General features: G+C 47.7%; 1 protein-coding gene across 1 annotated transcript in view; it reads right to left on the reverse strand.

Moving 5' to 3' along the window:
* The window catches only part of LOC134910919 (collagen alpha-3(IX) chain-like), a 51,346-nt gene that overhangs the window by 2,425 nt on the left and 31,609 nt on the right, over positions 1 to 17,312 (reverse strand). The gene's annotated exons all lie outside the window — the stretch shown is intronic.

The raw sequence follows: 17,312 nt of genomic DNA on the forward strand, positions 1-17,312 counted from the left end.
GCATATCCCAGGATTCCTGGCTCTTCCTCCCTATAACCCCGCCTCCATGCTCAGGCCTTCAGTTTTGGTAAATAGCCCAGATCAGAAAGCAGACAAAGGAGAGAAGAAAGGTGTTAGGCTCAGAAGAACACATTCTCACGGACAGGAGAAGGGAACCAGAGGCCAATGCCGTGAAAACCTGGAGAGGCCAGGTGCATCAGTGTGGGAGCCCTGTGGACCCTATGAACTTAGAAGAAAGAGAGTTACCAAAGGTAAGTCTACCATAACTCTTTTATTTTATTTTGTTTTATTTTGCAGGGTTCATAGGGTGCCACAGGGAAACATCGGGGATGTCCTACAGCAGTACTTCAAGGGTGGGGATGCGCCTGAGAGTATAAGAGAATCCAGCGTCCAAAGTAAGCATCCTGGGAGGCGAATATATCAAAGGCAAAAAAACGTAAGAAATGTGTGGACTGAAGACCACGTAGCTGCCTTGCACAATTGTTCAGTGGACGCTCCACGGCGTGACGCCCATGCAGGTCCAAAAGACAAAGTAGAAAGAGCCAAAATTGAAGCTGGGACAAGTAGTTCAGCTTAACAGTAGGCATATGCAATGACCATTCTAATCAATATGGCTGGCGTTTGCTTATTAGCAGGCCAACCACGCTTGCGAAAACCAAAAAGAATGAACAGAACATAAGACTGTCTGATGGAGCTAGAATGGTCTACTTAGACAGACAGAGCACAAACCACATCCAAATAATGTTCTTTTGGTGAGAGGTCCGTGGAGACAAAGGCTGGAACCACAATCTCTTGATTTAGATGGAATTTAGAAACCACTTCAGGGAGGTAACGTGGCCTAGTCCGGAGAACCACTCTGTCATGATGAAATATCAGAAAGGAATGATGACAGGAGAGAGCTCCCAAGTCAGACAACCTCCTAGCTGATGCAATGGCAAGCAGAAACAGTGCCTTTGCTGTCAACCATTTCAAGTCGGCTGATTCCAATGGTTCAATGGGGGGCTCTGAAAGAGCGTCCAGTACAACTGATAGATCCCATGAAGCCACTTGAGGGACATAAGGTGGTTGTATGTGAATAACTGCCTCAAGGAAAGTACACAATTGAATCCACAAGTGAGTCAATTCTACGTTGGAACCAAACAGATAATGCCGAAACCTGCACTTTCTGAGAAGCAAGCCATAAGCCTAGAACCAAACCACATTGCAGGAAGGCAAGTATTCTTATATTTTTAAAGATATTTGCATCATAATGCTTTTCAGCGCGTCAAGCATAGTAGGTATGCCACACTCTGTAATAGATGCGTGCTGAGGCAGGTTTACGTGCCTTAAGCATGGTTTGAATAACAGTTTCTGAAAATCCTTTTGTCCTCAGGATTGATGACTCAAGAGCCACGCTGTCAAAGACAGGTGGCCTAGGTCTGGATGGAGACAAGGACCCTGAGATAGAAGGTCTCATCGTTGTGGAAATAGAAGGCGTCCTACAGAGAGGCCCTGGAGATCGAAGAACTAATGCCTCCTGGGCCATGCGGGGGCTACCAGAATGAGGTTTCCTCCTTCTTGACTGAATTTTCGCAGCACTCGAGGAAGACGAGCTACTGGAGGGATGATGTACGGTAGGCGAAATGTCCACTGAATTGACAGGTGTCTGAGGATACCTGGATTGGGATCCGAACACAGGAACCTTGTGGTTGTGGTGTGAGGCGATGAGATCCACACCTGGAAGACCCCCATCTGTCCACTAGGAGCTTGAAGACCTCTGGGTGTAGAGCCCTTTTTCCAGCATGAACATCTTGACTCCTGAGGAAGTCCGTTTTCCAGTTTAGTACGCCTGGAATGAACACCGCTGATAATGTAAGAAGATGTTGTTCGGCCCACCGAAGAATCTTGGTCACCTCTGGCATCCCCCCGATGGTTGATATATACCACTGTCATGGCGTTGTCTGACTGTACTTGAACAGGTCTGCCCTGAAGAACTGTCTGACCCAGAATCAACGCCTTGTAAACTGCCTTTAATTCTAACACATTGATTGGCATCTGAGATTCTGCTAGGCTCCATTTCCCTTGGAATGATAGTTGTTCTGTTACCACTCCCCAGCTGCAAAGGCTGGCATCTGTCGTGAGTAACACCCAGTTGGAGATCCAGAATGGTCTTCCCCTGCTTAGTTGGTGATCTTGTAGCCACCAAGTCGAACCTCTGGAGTTAGGGTTATCATCAATTTAGTTAACCATTCCATTTGGAGAGAATCAGTTTCTGCAGAGGGCGAGAATGAAACTGAGCATATTCGACCATGTCGAATGTTGACACCATCAGACCGAGAACATGCATTGCCGCATGAACGGACACTTGAGGTTGGTGAAGGAATTGGCATATTTTGTGCATCAATTTTTCAAAATCTTGTCCGGTGATAGGAAAAGTTGTTGACTTTGAGAGTCCAGAAGTGCTCCCAGGTGTATCATCTGTTGTGATGATACCAGGGAGGACTTTTTCCAATTTATCAGCCAGCCATGACATTGTAGAAAGGCTACTGCAAGTGGAATATAATTGAGGAGAACTTTGTATGAGTTCGCCAGAAGCAGTAGGTCATCTAGAAATGGAAAGATTCTGATTCCCTGACGACAAAGTTGTGCTGTCATAACAGCCATGACTATGGTAAATATTCTGGGCACCATAGCTAGGACAAACAGCAGAGCCCGGAACTGATAATGTTGGTTGCTAATAGCAAACTGCAGAAATTGCTGGTGTGAGAGTGCAATAGGGATATGGAGGAATGCATCCTGTATGTCCAGGGATACCATAAAGTCACTATGTTCCATGACCAAAACTATAGATCGCAGGGATTCCATGCAAAACTGTGAGACTTTCACAAAGTAGTTAAAAGATTTGAGATTGTTATGCACACCAGTGCCAGCAGGAATGTACTGGTGTCTGAACGATGAGGGATGCAAAACAAATGAACTCACAGACAGACTGGGGAATATGACATTACATACACAGAAGGTGATAGGGTAACAAAATAAACACAAAGTGAACAGAGAAGAAACTGGGTGTCTCCCTAGTATTAGGAATGCTCAGATGGAAAGAAGCGAGATGTAGTGATTTAATACGTAGAGAACCCGAAATGCTGTTGCTAAGGGCAACCGCAAAACCCTAAAGGGTTACCAACGGGTGTGGCAGTAAACTCCTTGGTCAGAGATGGAATAATAGACACAAGGAGAGTCTCCACAATCCTAGTCCTCACTTGCAGTGCACTGGTTCAGCTTACTGCCACTAAACTGACACCTGAACACCTTGCACAGTAAGAAAGGATTTTGGCAGGCAAGTCTGAGAATACAGCCGCAAACTTGCTAGGTTCACAGAGTAGCAAAAGAACCCCAGCAGGTTAAACGACTGACTCCAGTCTTACTGCTAGGTCTGGATTGGCAGAGTGTAATACCAAATCCCAAGGCCTATTTGCAGTAAGCAACAAACAAATACAAAGTTTACACAGTACTAGCTAGCTTTCAGGAACTGACTAACCAACAAAGATTCAGCAGCATCTGTCTAACCTGAGAAGAGGGTTTATATAGCAGGTGCTGTCCACGCCCCACTCAGACCTCACAGACTGTGAGCACAAAAACCAGCACTGGATCCCCTGCCGTGCACAGAGCCTGTAACCACTGCACAGCCAAAGACCCGAACCGGAGTATCAGTTACGCTCAGGTTACTCCGCTAGCACTTGTCTCCCGGTTGCCATGACGACGTGGCAGCACAGAGCAGGAGACCCTAACAGTACCCCCCCTCTGACGAGGGGTCAAAGAACCCCTACCACCGGGTTTATCGGGGAACTGCGAGAAGAAAGAGCGTAACAGTCTGGGGGCATGAAGATCACAACTGCGCACCCATGACCGCTCCTCCGGGCCATACCCCTTCCAGTGCACCAAAAATGACAGCCGACCCCGAACCATCTTGGAGTCAAGAATCCTTTCAACAACAAACTCCCTCTGGCCACGTATCAGAAGAGGGGAAGGTCTTCCACTGGAAGAAGGATTACTAATCGCCCATTTTAAAAGGGAACAATTAAATGTTTTATTGATACCCAAAGAACGGGGTAGATCTAACTGAAATGCCACCGGATTGATAACCCTAGTGATCTTATAAGGACCGATGAACCGGGGGCCTAACTTATGAGATGGCTGTCTCAACTTCAAATTCTTGGTAGACAACCAGACGAAGTCTCCTAATTTGAAGCTGCAGGGTCTTTTCCGCTTATCAAAAACCCTTTTGGTCACTAATGACACAGACACAAGGGCTTTCTTCACTTTCCTCCAAATACCTCTAAGGACCGAAACCACAGAGGAACCACCAGGCGTGGAGTCCAGGGGGTCAAAAGAATTGGCCTTAGGATGATGCCCATACACACAAAGGAAGGGAGAGATCCCTGTAGCAGAGTGAGCCGCGTTGTTATAGGCAAACTCCGCCATGGACAGATGAGCCACCCAGTCAGTCTGACACTTGGAGACATAACACCTGAGGAACTGCTCCAAGGACTGGTTCACCCTTTCAGTCTGCCCATTAGACTGCGGATGGTAGCCTGACGACAAGCTGACAGAAATCTGGAGATCGGAACAAAATGCCCTCCAGAATTTGGCCACAAACTGGGATCCGCGGTCAGAGACCACATCAAGTGGCAACCCGTGGAGATGCACAACATGCAGCATAAATAATTCAGACAGGCATCTGGCCGATGGCAGCCCAACCAATGGAACGAAGTGCGCCATCTTCGAAAACCTGTCAACGACAACCCAGATGGCTGTCATCCCCGAGGATTTGGGCAAGTCCACCACAAAATCCATTGAAATGTGGGTCCATGGCTTAGATGGAATAGAGAGTGGATGTAATGGGCCAACAGGAACCCCTCTAGGAGTCTTATTTCGGGCACAGATTTCACATGCCTGAACCCACTGATCCACATCCCTAGCCACCGAGGGCCACCACACCACCCTAGATAGCAACTCCCGAGTTCTGGCAATACCCGGGTGACCTGCCGACTTCTTGGCATGGAATTCCAGGAACACTCGCTGTCTTAACCTAGGAGGCACAAACAAAAGACCTACCGGAAGGTCTGGAGGAGCCTGCTCCTGTGCTCTAAGGACTAATGACAAGAGGTCCTGGGTAATGCCCACTTTAATACATGATGGGGACACAATGGGCAATGGCTCCTCGGTGGTCTCCTGGATTGGAGCAAAACTCCGCGAGAGCGCATCAGCCTTGATGTTTTTTGACCCAGGGCGATATGTTATCAAAAAATTAAAGCGAGCAAAAAACAAAGCCCATCATGCCTGCCTGGCATTGAGGCGCTTCGCTGACTCTAAATATGCCAAATTCTTATGGTCGGTGAGAATTGAGACCACAAACTTAGCCCCCTCAAGCCAGTGTCTCCACTCCTCGAGTGCATCCTTAATAGCCAACAATTCCCGGTTACCCACGTCATAATTCATCTCGGCAGGCGAAAATTTACGGGAAAAGTAAGCACAGGGATGAAGGCGATTATCAGACACCCCCATCTGAGAGAGCACTGCCCCAATACCCATCTCAGAGGCATCCACCTCCACCACAAAAGGACGCTCTGGATCTGGGTGTCGCAGCACCTTGGCCGAGACAAATGCCCTTTTGAGACGGGCAAAAGCCGCTTTGGCCTCACAAGACCAGTGAGCAACATCCGCCCCTTTCTTAGTGAGTGCCACCAAGGGCGCCACTATAGACGAAAATCCAGCGATAAATCGTCTATAAAAATTTGCAAAGCCCAAAAAACGCTGAAGCGCCTTCAAACTAGTGGGCTGCACCCAATCCAGGACTGCCTGTACCTTGGAACCCTCCATTTGGAAACCTTCTGGGGAGATAATATATCCTAGAAATGCGATTTGCTGAACTTCAAATTCGCACTTCTCCAGCTTCGCCCCAAGCCGGTGGTCTCTGAGTTTCTGGAGGACTAAGCGTACATGCTTCCGATGTTCCTCCAGGGAATGGGAGAAGATTAGGATGTCATCTAAGTATACAACTAAGAATCTATCCAAATATTCCCTGAGCACATCGTTCATGAAGTCCTGGAAGACTGCCGGGGCATTACAGAGCCCAAAAGGCATCACCAAATATTCATAATGCCCTGAGTGGGTATTAAAGGCAGTCTTCCATTCATCCCCCTCTCTTATTCGGATTAGATTGTACGCACCGCGTAGGTCAATCTTAGAAAAAATGGTGGCAGTACGAAGCTGGTCAAACAAGACCGAAATGAGAGGCAGTGGGTATGAGTTTTTAATCGTGATACGGTTCAATTCCCTGAAGTCGATGCAGGGTCGCAACAAACCGTCCTTTTTACAAATGAAGAAGAACCCCGACCCAACTGGAGACTGTGAAGGTCTGATAAATCCCTTAGCAAAGTTCTCCTGAATGTACTCTGCCATAGCCTGAGTCTCAGGACGTGACAGGGAGTACAACCTGCTCTTGGGAAGCTTAGCATTCGGCAACAAATCAATGGCACAGTCATAGGGGCGATGGGGAGGTAGTACCTCTGCAACTCTTTTGGAGAACACGTCCGCAAAATCTGCATAACATCCTGGCAATCCTGGCAAACTTAGCTGCGAAAGCCTGACTGGAAGGCTCAAGCAACTCCTGAAACAATCAGTACCCCAACCAAGAATCTCCCCAGAGACCCAGTCAAATTGAGGATTGTGGGCCCTTAACCAGGGTAACCCCAACACCAATGGGGCAAAAGTACAGACAGTCACATAAAAGGACAATTTTTCAGAGTGTGTGGCTCCAATAAACAAAGAAATCTGGCTAGTGCAAGAGGTAATTTTACCCTGGGATAATGGTTCCCCGTTTAACCCACAAATCTCAATTTCCGATGCCAAGGGTACTAAGGGAACAGAGTGTTTCAGGGCGAATTGGCGGTCCATAAAAACCCCGTCGGCCCCACTGTCCACAAAGGCCTCAGTCTTGACAGTTTGACCGAGGATCTTCAAGGTCACCGGAATGATAAAAGTCTTCTTGGGAAATTCCGACTTCTGACCTGACAGGATATTTCCCATCACCCTCAGGCCCTGAAGTTTTCCGGCTTTTCTGGGCATGATACTACCACATGACCTTTATTCCCACAGTACAAACATAACCCCTGCTGTCTCCTCCGCGTCTTCTCACGCGAGGAGAGGCGGGTATCCCCAATCTGCATAGGCTCCTCGGAAAATTCCTCAGAGTCTGAGGTTTCCTTGGGAAAGAAGGAAACCTCGGTCTCCCTTTCAAGCCTGCGCTCTCTCAGCCGTCTATCCACCCGAATGGATAACTGCATGAGCTGATCCAAGCTATCAGGCAAGGGATATTGTACCAGTTGGTCTTTTAACTGGTTAGAAAGACCTCTTCGGTACTGGTGTCTCAGGGCTGGGTCATTCCACTGGGTATCATGGGCCAACCTCCGAAACTCCGTACAATAAACCTCAACTGGCCTTTGCCCTTGCTTAAGGATCGAAATCTGAGCCTCGGCTGAGGCCGTCTTGTCAGGGTCATCATACAACATGCCCAGTGCCTTAAAAAAAGCATCAACACTTTTAAGCGACGGACAGTCAGGCTGCAACCCATATGCCCAGACCTGTGGGTCTCCTTGTAGCAAGGAAATCACTATGCCCACCCGCTGAATCTCCGACCCAGAAGACTGAGGCCTAAGCTGGAAATATAGTTTGCAGCTCTCCTTGAAACAAAAGAACTGCGAGCGATCTCCAGAAAAACGATCCGGGAGATTTACTTTCGGCTCCTTAACCCCTGAAGGTACTGCTGCTGCGGGAGCTCCGCCAGCGGCCTGCGAGGTGTGCATTTTAATGGACAAATCATTAAATTGTCGTGTCAGGACCTGCACCTGATCGACCACCTGTTGCAAAGTATTTTGAGGGGTATGCTCCATATTCCCACAAAATTTCAACAGGAGTATTAGGCTGCTGAATATGTTATGCACACCAGTGCCAGCAGGAATGTACTGGTGTCTGAACGGTGAGGGATGCAAAACAAATGAACTCACAGACAGACTGGGGAATATGACATTACATACACAGAAGGTGATAGGGTAACAAAATAAACACAAAGTGAACAGAGAAGAAACTGGGTGTCTCCCTAGTATTAGGAATGCTCAGATGGAAAGAAGCGAGATGTAGTGATTTAATACGTAGAGAACCCGAAATGCTGTTGCTAAGGGCAACAGCAAAACCCTAAAGGGTTACCAACGGGTGTGGCAGTAAACTCCTTGGTCAGAGATGGAATAATAGACACAAGGAGAGTCTCCACAATCCTAGTCCTCACTTGCAGTGCACTGGTTCAGCTTACTGCCACTAAACGGACACCTGAACACATTGCACAGTGAGAAAGGATTTTGGCAGGCAAGTCTGAGAATACAGCCGCAAACTTGCTAGGTTCACAGAGTAGCAAAAGAACCCCAGCAGGTTAAACGACTGACTCCAGCCTTACTGCTAGGTCTGAATTGGCAGAGTGTAATACCAAATCCCAAGGCCTATTTGCAGTAAGCAACAAACAAATACAAAGTTTACACAGTACTAGCTAGCTTTCAGGAACTGACTAACCAACAAAGATTCAGCAGCATCTGCCTAACCTGAGAAGAGGGTTTATATAGCAGGTGCTGTCCACGCCCCATTCAGACCTCACAGACTGTGAGCACAAAAACCAGCACCGGATCCCCTGCCGTGCACAGAGCCTGTAACCACTGCACAGCAAAAGACCCGAACCGGAGTATCAGCTACGCTCAGGTTACTCCGCTAGCACTTGTCTCCCGGTTGCCATGACGACGTGGCAGCACAGAGCAGGAGACCCTAACAGAGATTGAGTATCAGTCTGTGTGACCCATTTGGCTTTGGTACCAGGAACAGGGTGGAGTAATATTCTCTGCCTCGCTGGGGCACAGGTACAGGCACTATCACACCTGACTGAAGAAGGGACCACAGTTTGCAGTATCAGGGACTGGCTTTGATCTGATAGAAGGCCCATGGTAAAGTATTGGTGAGGGGTGCACCTCTGGAACGAGATGGTGTACCCGTGAGAAACTACTTCATGCACTCAAGCATCTGTCGTGGTCCCTGTCCATACCTGCACAAAGTGCAGAAGGCGGCCTCCTACTCTGAGGTCACCCAGATGGAGGCCGGCACTGTCAGGCTGCAGGCTTGTCAGGTTTTGTGGTAGGTTGACATGCAGCCCAGGATTGCTTGGCCTTGGGCTTAGAGGTCTTCGTGGGATGTGTTTGTCTGGAAAACACTTGTCCTTTCGCTTTTCCTGGAGGGTGAAAGGTACACAAGGTAGAGCATTTAGGGCGATGAGCCGGAGTCTGAGGTAAAAAGGCAGTTTTGACGACAGCCAATAATGCCACAATTTTGTTTAACTCCTCGCCAAAAAGAATATCACCTGTAAAAGAGAGGACTTCCAGTGTTTTATTGGAATCCAAATCTACTTTCCAAAATCTTAGCCAAAGGATACGTCTTGCTTGTACAGATGAAGTAGACGCCTTTGCCGTTAACCCACAAGCATCATATAGTGCCTCACCAATGTAGGTTGTTGCTGACTTAATATGGTCTGGTTATAAGGGGTAATTCAGACCTGATCATAGATGTGTTAAATGTAGCACATCTACGATCAGTTTCTCTGACATGCGGGGGGACGCCCAGCACAGGGCTAGTCTTAGTCTACCCTACTCCCCTCGCACAGGTACAAAAGCATCACACGGCAGCAATGCTGTTGTACCTGACAAGTAGCTCCCTGCGTTCTGGCAGGGAGCTACCCGCCACGTCCAGGTCGCAGCGGCTGCATGTGGCATCACTGCAGCGATTCAGTCTGAATTACCCCCATAGTCTGCATTTATCAGACAGATCTGACAGTAGCTCTTCCTCTGTGTCCTGTAACCACGATACAATAGCTTTTGCAGTCCATGAAGCTACCACCGTGGGCCTACAGTATGTATAGCTCCAGTGAGGGAATAAATGGATTTGAGGCAGTTTTCAATACACCTGTCGGCTCTTTTGATGAAGAGACCGTAGTAACAGGCAACGTGGATGTCATTATTAGACATGTGACACGTTTCCCACTTTGTACGTATTGCCGCAGGGAGAGGATAGCAAGCTAATGTGTGTTTAGACAAAGGGAACTTCTTGTCTTATTTCCATTAGATGATCAGAAAGTGGAAACTCAGCTCTATTATCTTTCGTAAATAGATCAGTTTTCTTTAGAGATGAGCGGGTTCGGTTTCTCTGAATCCGAACCCGCCAGAACTTCATGTTTTTTTTCACGGGTCCGAGCGACTCGGATCTTCCCGCCTTGCTCGGTTAACCCGAGCGCGCCCGAACGTCATCATGACGCTGTCGGATTCTCGCGAGGCTCGGATTCTATCGCGAGACTCGGATTCTATATAAGGAGCCGCGCGTCGCCGCCATTTTCACACGTGCATTGAGATTGATAGGGAGAGGACGTGGCTGGCGTCCTCTCCGTTTAGAATAGATTAGAGAGACACTTGATTTACTAATTTTGGGGAGCATTAGGAGTACTCAGTACAGTGCAGAGTTTTGCTGATAGTGACCACCAGTTTTATTTATAATCCGTTCTCTGCCTGAAAAAAGCGATACACAGCACACAGTGACTCAGTCACATACTAGAGATGAGCGCCTGAAATTTTTCGGGTTTTGTGTTTTGGTTTTGGGTTCGGTTCCGCGGCCGTGTTTTGGGTTCGAACGCGTTTTGGCAAAACCTCACCGAATTTTTTTTGTCGGATTCGGGTGTGTTTTGGATTCGGGTGTTTTTTTCCAAAAACACTAAAAAACAGCTTAAATCATAGAATTTGGGGGTCATTTTGATCCCAAAGTATTATTAACCTCAAAAACCATAATTTCCACTCATTTTCAGTCTATTCTGAATACCTCACACCTCACAATATTATTTTTAGTCCTAAAATTTGCACCGAGGTCGCTGTGTGAGTAAGATAAGCGACCCTAGTGGCCGACACAAACACCGGGCCCATCTAGGAGTGGCACTGCAGTGTCACGCAGGATGTCCCTTCCAAAAAACCCTCCCCAAACAGCACATGACGCAAAGAAAAAAAGAGGCGCAATGAGGTAGCTGTGTGAGTAAGATTAGCGACCCTAGTGGCCGACACAAACACCGGGCCCATCTAGGAGTGGCACTGCAGTGTCACGCAGGATGGCCCTTCCAAAAAACCCTCCCCAAACAGCACATGACGCAAAGAAAAAAAGAGGCGCAATGAGGTAGCTGTGTGAGTAAGATTAGCGACCCTAGTGGCCGACACAAACACCGGGCCCATCTAGGAGTGGCACTGCAGTGTCACGCAGGATGTCCCTTCCAAAAAACCCTCCCCAAACAGCACATGACGCAAAGAAAAAAAGAGGCGCAATGAGGTAGCTGACTGTGTGAGTAAGATTAGCGACCCTAGTGGCCGTCACAAACACCGGGCCCATCTAGGAGTGGCACTGCAGTGTCACGCAGGATGTCCCTTCCAAAAACCCCCCCCCCCAATCAGCACATGATGCAAAGAAAAAGAAAAGAAAAAAGAGGTGCAAGATGGAATTGTCCTTGGGCCCTCCCACCCACCCTTATGTTGTATAAACAAAACAGGACATGCACACTTTAACCAACCCATCATTTCAGTGACAGGGTCTGCCACACGACTGTGACTGATATGACGGGTTGGTTTGGACCCCCCCCAAAAAAGAAGCAATTAATCTCTCCTTGCACAAACTGGCTCTACAGAGGCAAGATGTCCACCTCATCTTCACCCTCCGATATATCACCGTGTACATCCCCCTCCTCACAGATTATCAATTCGTCCCCACTGGAATCCACCATCTCAGCTCCCTGTGTACTTTGTGGAGGCAATTGCTGCTGGTCAATGTCTCCGCGGAGGAATTGATTATAATTCATTTTAATGAACATCATCTTCTCCACATTTTCTGGATGTAACCTCGTACGCCGATTGCTGACAAGGTGAGCGGCGGCACTAAACACTCTTTCGGAGTACACACTTGTGGGAGGGCAACTTAGGTAGAATAAAGCCAGTTTGTGCAAGGGCCTCCAAATTGCCTCTTTTTCCTGCCAGTATAAGTACGGACTGTGTGACGTGCCTACTTGGATGCGGTCACTCATATAATCCTCCACCATTCTATCAATGTTGAGAGAATCATATGCAGTGACAGTAGACGACATGTCCGTAATCGTTGTCAGGTCCTTCAGTCCGGACCAGATGTCAGCATCAGCAGTCGCTCCAGACTGCCCTGCATCACCGCCAGCGGGTGGGCTCGGAATTCTGAGCCTTTTCCTCGCACCCCCAGTTGCGGGAGAATGTGAAGGAGGAGATGTTGACAGGTCGCGTTCCGCTTGACTTGACAATTTTGTCACCAGCAGGTCTTTCAACCCCAGCAGACCTGTGTCTGCCGGAAAGAGAGATCCAAGGTAGGCTTTAAATCTAGGATCGAGCACGGTGGCCAAAATGTAGTGCTCTGATTTCAACAGATTGACCACCCGTGAATCCTTGTTAAGCGAATTAAGGGCTGCATCCACAAGTCCCACATGCCTAGCGGAATCGCTCCCTTTTAGCTCCTTCTTCAATGCCTCCAGCTTCTTCTGCAAAAGCCTGATGAGGGGAATGACCTGACTCAGGCTGGCAGTGTCTGAACTGACTTCACGTGTGGCAAGTTCAAAGGGCATCAGAACCTTGCACAACGTTGAAATCATTCTCCACTGCACTTGAGACAGGTGCATTCCATCTCCTATATCGTGCTAAATTGTATAGGCTTGAATGGCCTTTTGCTGCTCCTCCAACCTCTGAAGCATATAGAGGGTTGAATTCCACCTCGTTACCACTTCTTGCTTCAGATGATGGCAGGGCAGGTTCAGTAGTTTTTGGTGGTGCTCCAGTCTTCTGTACGTGGTGCCTGTACGCCGAAAGTGTCCCGCAATTTTTATGGCCACCGACAGCATCTCTTGCACGCCCCTGTCGTTTTTTAAAAAATTCTGCACCACCAAATTCAAGGTATGTGCAAAACATGGGACGTGCTGGAATTTGCCCATATTTAATGCACACACAATATTGCTGGCGTTGTCCGATGCCACAAATCCACAGGAGAGTCCAATTGGGGTAAGCCATTCCGCGATGATCTTCCTCAGTTGCCGTAAGAGGTTTTCAGCTGTGTGCGTATTCTGGAAAGCGGTGATACAAAGCGTAGCCTGCCTAGGAAAGAGTTGGCGTTTGCGAGATGCTGCTACTGGTGCCGCCGCTGCTGTTCTTGCGGCGGGAGTCCATACATCTACCCAGTGGGCTGTCACAGTCATATAGTCCTGACCCTGCCCTGCTCCACTTGTCCACATGTCCGTGGTTAAGTGGACATTGGGTACAACTGCATTTTTTAGGAGACTGGTGAGTCTTTTTCTGACGTCCGTGTACATTCTCGGTATCGCCTGCCTAGAGAAGTGGAACCTAGATGGTATTTGGTAACGGGGGCACACTGCCTCAATAAATTGTCTAGTTCCCTGTGAACTAACGGCGGATACCGGACGCACGTCTAACACCAACATAGTTGTCAAGGACTCAGTTATCCGCTTTGCAGTAGGATGACTGCTGTGATATTTCATCTTCCTCGCAAAGGACTGTTGAACAGTCAATTGCTTACTGGAAGTAGTACAAGTGGGCTTACGACTTCCCCTCTGGATGACCATCGACTCCCAGCGGCAACAACAGCAGCGCCAGCAGCAGTAGGCGTTACACGCAAGGATGCATCGGAGGAATCCCAGGCAGGAGAGGACTCGTCAGACTTGCCAGTGACATGGCCTGCAGGACTATTGGCATTCCTGGGGAAGGAGGAAATTGACACTGAGGGAGTTGGTGGGGTGGTTTGCGTGAGCTTGGTTACAAGAGGAAGGGATTTACTGGTCAGTGGACTGCTTCCGCTGTCACCCAAAGTTTTTGAACTTGTCACTGACTTATTATGAATGCGCTGCAGGTGACGTATAAGGGAGGATGTTCCGAGGTGGTTAACGTCCTTACCCCTACTTATTACAGCTTGACAAAGGGAACACACGGCTTGACACCTGTTGTCCGCATTTCTGGTGAAATACCTCCACACCGAAGAGCTGATTTTTTTGGTATTTTCACCTGGCATGTCAACGGCCATATTCCTCCCACGGACAACAGGTGTCTCCCCGGGTGCCTGACTTAAACAAACCACCTCACCATCAGAATCCTCCTGGTCAATTTCCTCCCCAGCGCCAGCAACACCCATATCCTCCTCATCCTGGTGTACTTCAACACTGACATCTTCAATCTGACTATCAGGAACTGGACTGCGGGTGCTCCTTCCAGCACTTGCAGGGGGCGTGCAAATGGTGGAAGGCGCATGCTCTTCACGTCCAGTGTTGGGAAGGTCAGGCATCGCAACCGACACAATTGGACTCTCCTTGTGGATTTGGGATTTCAAAGAACGCACAGTTCTTTGCGGTGCTTTTGCCAGCTTGAGTCTTTTCAGTTTTCTAGCGAGAGGCTGAGTGCTTCCATCCTCATGTGAAGCTGAACCACTAGCCATGAACATAGGCCAGGGCCTCAGCCGTTCCTTGCCACTCCGTGTGGTAAATGGCATATTGGCAAGTTTACGCTTCTCCTCCGACAATTTTATTTTAGGTTTTGGAGTCCTTTTTTTACTGATATTTGGTGTTTTGGTTTTGACATGCTCTGTACTATGACATTGGGCATCGGCCTTGGCAGACGACGTTGCTGGCATTTCATCGTCTCGGCCATGACTAGTGGCAGCAGCTTCAGCACGAGGTGGAAGTGGATCTTGATATTTCCCTAATTTTGGAACCTCAACATTTTTGTTCTCCATATTTTAATAGGCACAACTAAAAGGCACCTCAGGTAAACAATGGAGATGGATGGATTGGATACTAGTATACAATTATGGACGGGCTGCCGAGTGCCGACACAGAGGTAGCCACAGCCGTGAACTACTGCACTGTACTGTGCCTGCTGCTAATATATAGACTGGTTGATAAAGAGATAGTATACTCGTAACTAGTATGTATGTATAAAGAAAGAAAAAAAAACCACGGTTACGTGGTATATACAATTATGGACGGGCTGCCGAGTGCCGACACAGAGGTAGCCACAGCCGTGAACTACCGCACTGTACTGTGTCTGCTGCTAATATATAGACTGGTTGATAAAGAGATAGTATACTCGTAACTAGTATGTATGTATAAAGAAAGAAAAAAAAACCACGGTTAGGTGGTATATACAATTATGGACGGGCTGCCGAGTGCCGACACAGAGGTAGCCACAGCCGTGAACTACCGCACTGTACTGTGTCTGCTGCTAATATATAGACTGGTTGATAAAGAGATAGTATACTCGTAACTAGTATGTATGTATAAAGAAAGAAAAAAAAACCACGGTTAGGTGGTATATACAATTATGGACGGGCTGCCGAGTGCCGACACAGAGGTAGCCACAGCCGTGAACTACCGCACTGTACTGTGTCTGCTGCTAATATATAGACTGGTTGATAAAGAGATAGTATACTCGTAACTAGTATGTATGTATAAAGAAAGAAAAAAAAACCACGGTTAGGTCACTGGTATATACAATTATGGACGGGCTGCCGAGTGCCGACACAGAGGTAGCCACAGCCGTGAACTACCGCACTGTACTGTGTCTGCTGCTAATATATAGACTGGTTGATAAAGAGATAGTATACTCGTAACTAGTATGTATGTATAAAGAAAGAAAAAAAAACCACGGTTAGGTGGTATATACAATTATGGACGGGCTGCCGAGTGCCGACACAGAGGTAGCCACAGCCGTGAACTACCGCACTGTACTGTGTCTGCTGCTAATATATAGACTGGTTGATAAAGAGATAGTATACTCGTAACTAGTATGTATGTATAAAGAAAGAAAAAAAAACCACGGTTAGGTGGTATATACAATTATGGACGGGCTGCCGAGTGCCGACACAGAGGTAGCCACAGCCGTGAACTACCGCACTGTACTGTGTCTGCTGCTAATATATAGACTGGTTGATAAAGAGATAGTATACTCGTAACTAGTATGTATGTATAAAGAAAGAAAAAAAAACCACGGTTAGGTGGTATATACAATTATGGACGGGCTGGCGAGTGCCGACACAGAGGTAGCCACAGCCGTGAACTACCGCACTGTACTGTGTCTGCTGCTAATATATAGACTGGTTGATAAAGAGATAGTATACTCGTAACTAGTATGTATGTATAAAGAAAGAAAAAAAACCCACGGTTAGGTGGTATATACAATTATGGACGGGCTGCCGAGTGCCGACACAGAGGTAGCCACAGCCGTGAACTACCGCACTGTACTGTGTCTGCTGCTAATATATAGACTGGTTGATAAAGAGATAGTATACTCGTAACTAGTATGTATGTATAAAGAAAGAAAAAAAAACCACGGTTAGGTCACTGGTATATACAATTATGGACGGGCTGCCGAGTGCCGACACAGAGGTAGCCACAGCCGTGAACTACCGCACTGTACTGTGTCTGCTGCTAATATAGACTGGTTGATAAAGAGATAGTATACTACTAATATTATATACTGGTGGTCAGGTCACTGGTCACTAGTCACACTGGCAGTGGCACTCCTGCAGCAAAAGTGTGCACTGTTTAATTTTAATATAATATTATGTACTCCTGGCTCCTGCTATAACCTATAACTGGCACTGCAGTAGTGCTCCCCAGTCTCCCCCACAATTATAAGCTGTGTGAGCTGAGCAGTCAGACAGATATATAATATATATAGATGATGCAGCACACTGGCCTGAGCCTGAGCAGTGCACACAGATATGGTATGTGACTGAGTCACTGTGTGCTGTGTATCGCTTTTTTCAGGCAGAGAACGGATTATAAATAAAAGTGGTGGTCACTGGTCACTATCAGCAAAACTCTGCACTGTACACTACTGAGTACTCCTAATGCTCCCCAAAATTAGTAAATCAAGTGTCTAAACGGAGAGGACGCCAGCCACGTCCTCTCCCTATCAATCTCAATGCACGTGTGAAAATGGCGGCGACGCGCGGCTCCTTATATAGAATCCGAGTCTCGCGATAGAATCCGAGCCTCGCGAGAATCCGACAGCGTCATGATGACGTTCGGGCGCGCTCGGGTTAACCGAGCAAGGCGGGAAGATCCGAGTCGCTCGGACCCGTGAAAAAAAACATGAAGTTCTGGCGGGTTCGGATTCAGAGAAACCGAACCCGCTCAT

Source organism: Pseudophryne corroboree, chromosome 4 (assembly GCF_028390025.1).
Source record: "Pseudophryne corroboree isolate aPseCor3 chromosome 4, aPseCor3.hap2, whole genome shotgun sequence".
Lineage (NCBI taxonomy): Eukaryota > Metazoa > Chordata > Amphibia > Anura > Myobatrachidae > Pseudophryne > Pseudophryne corroboree.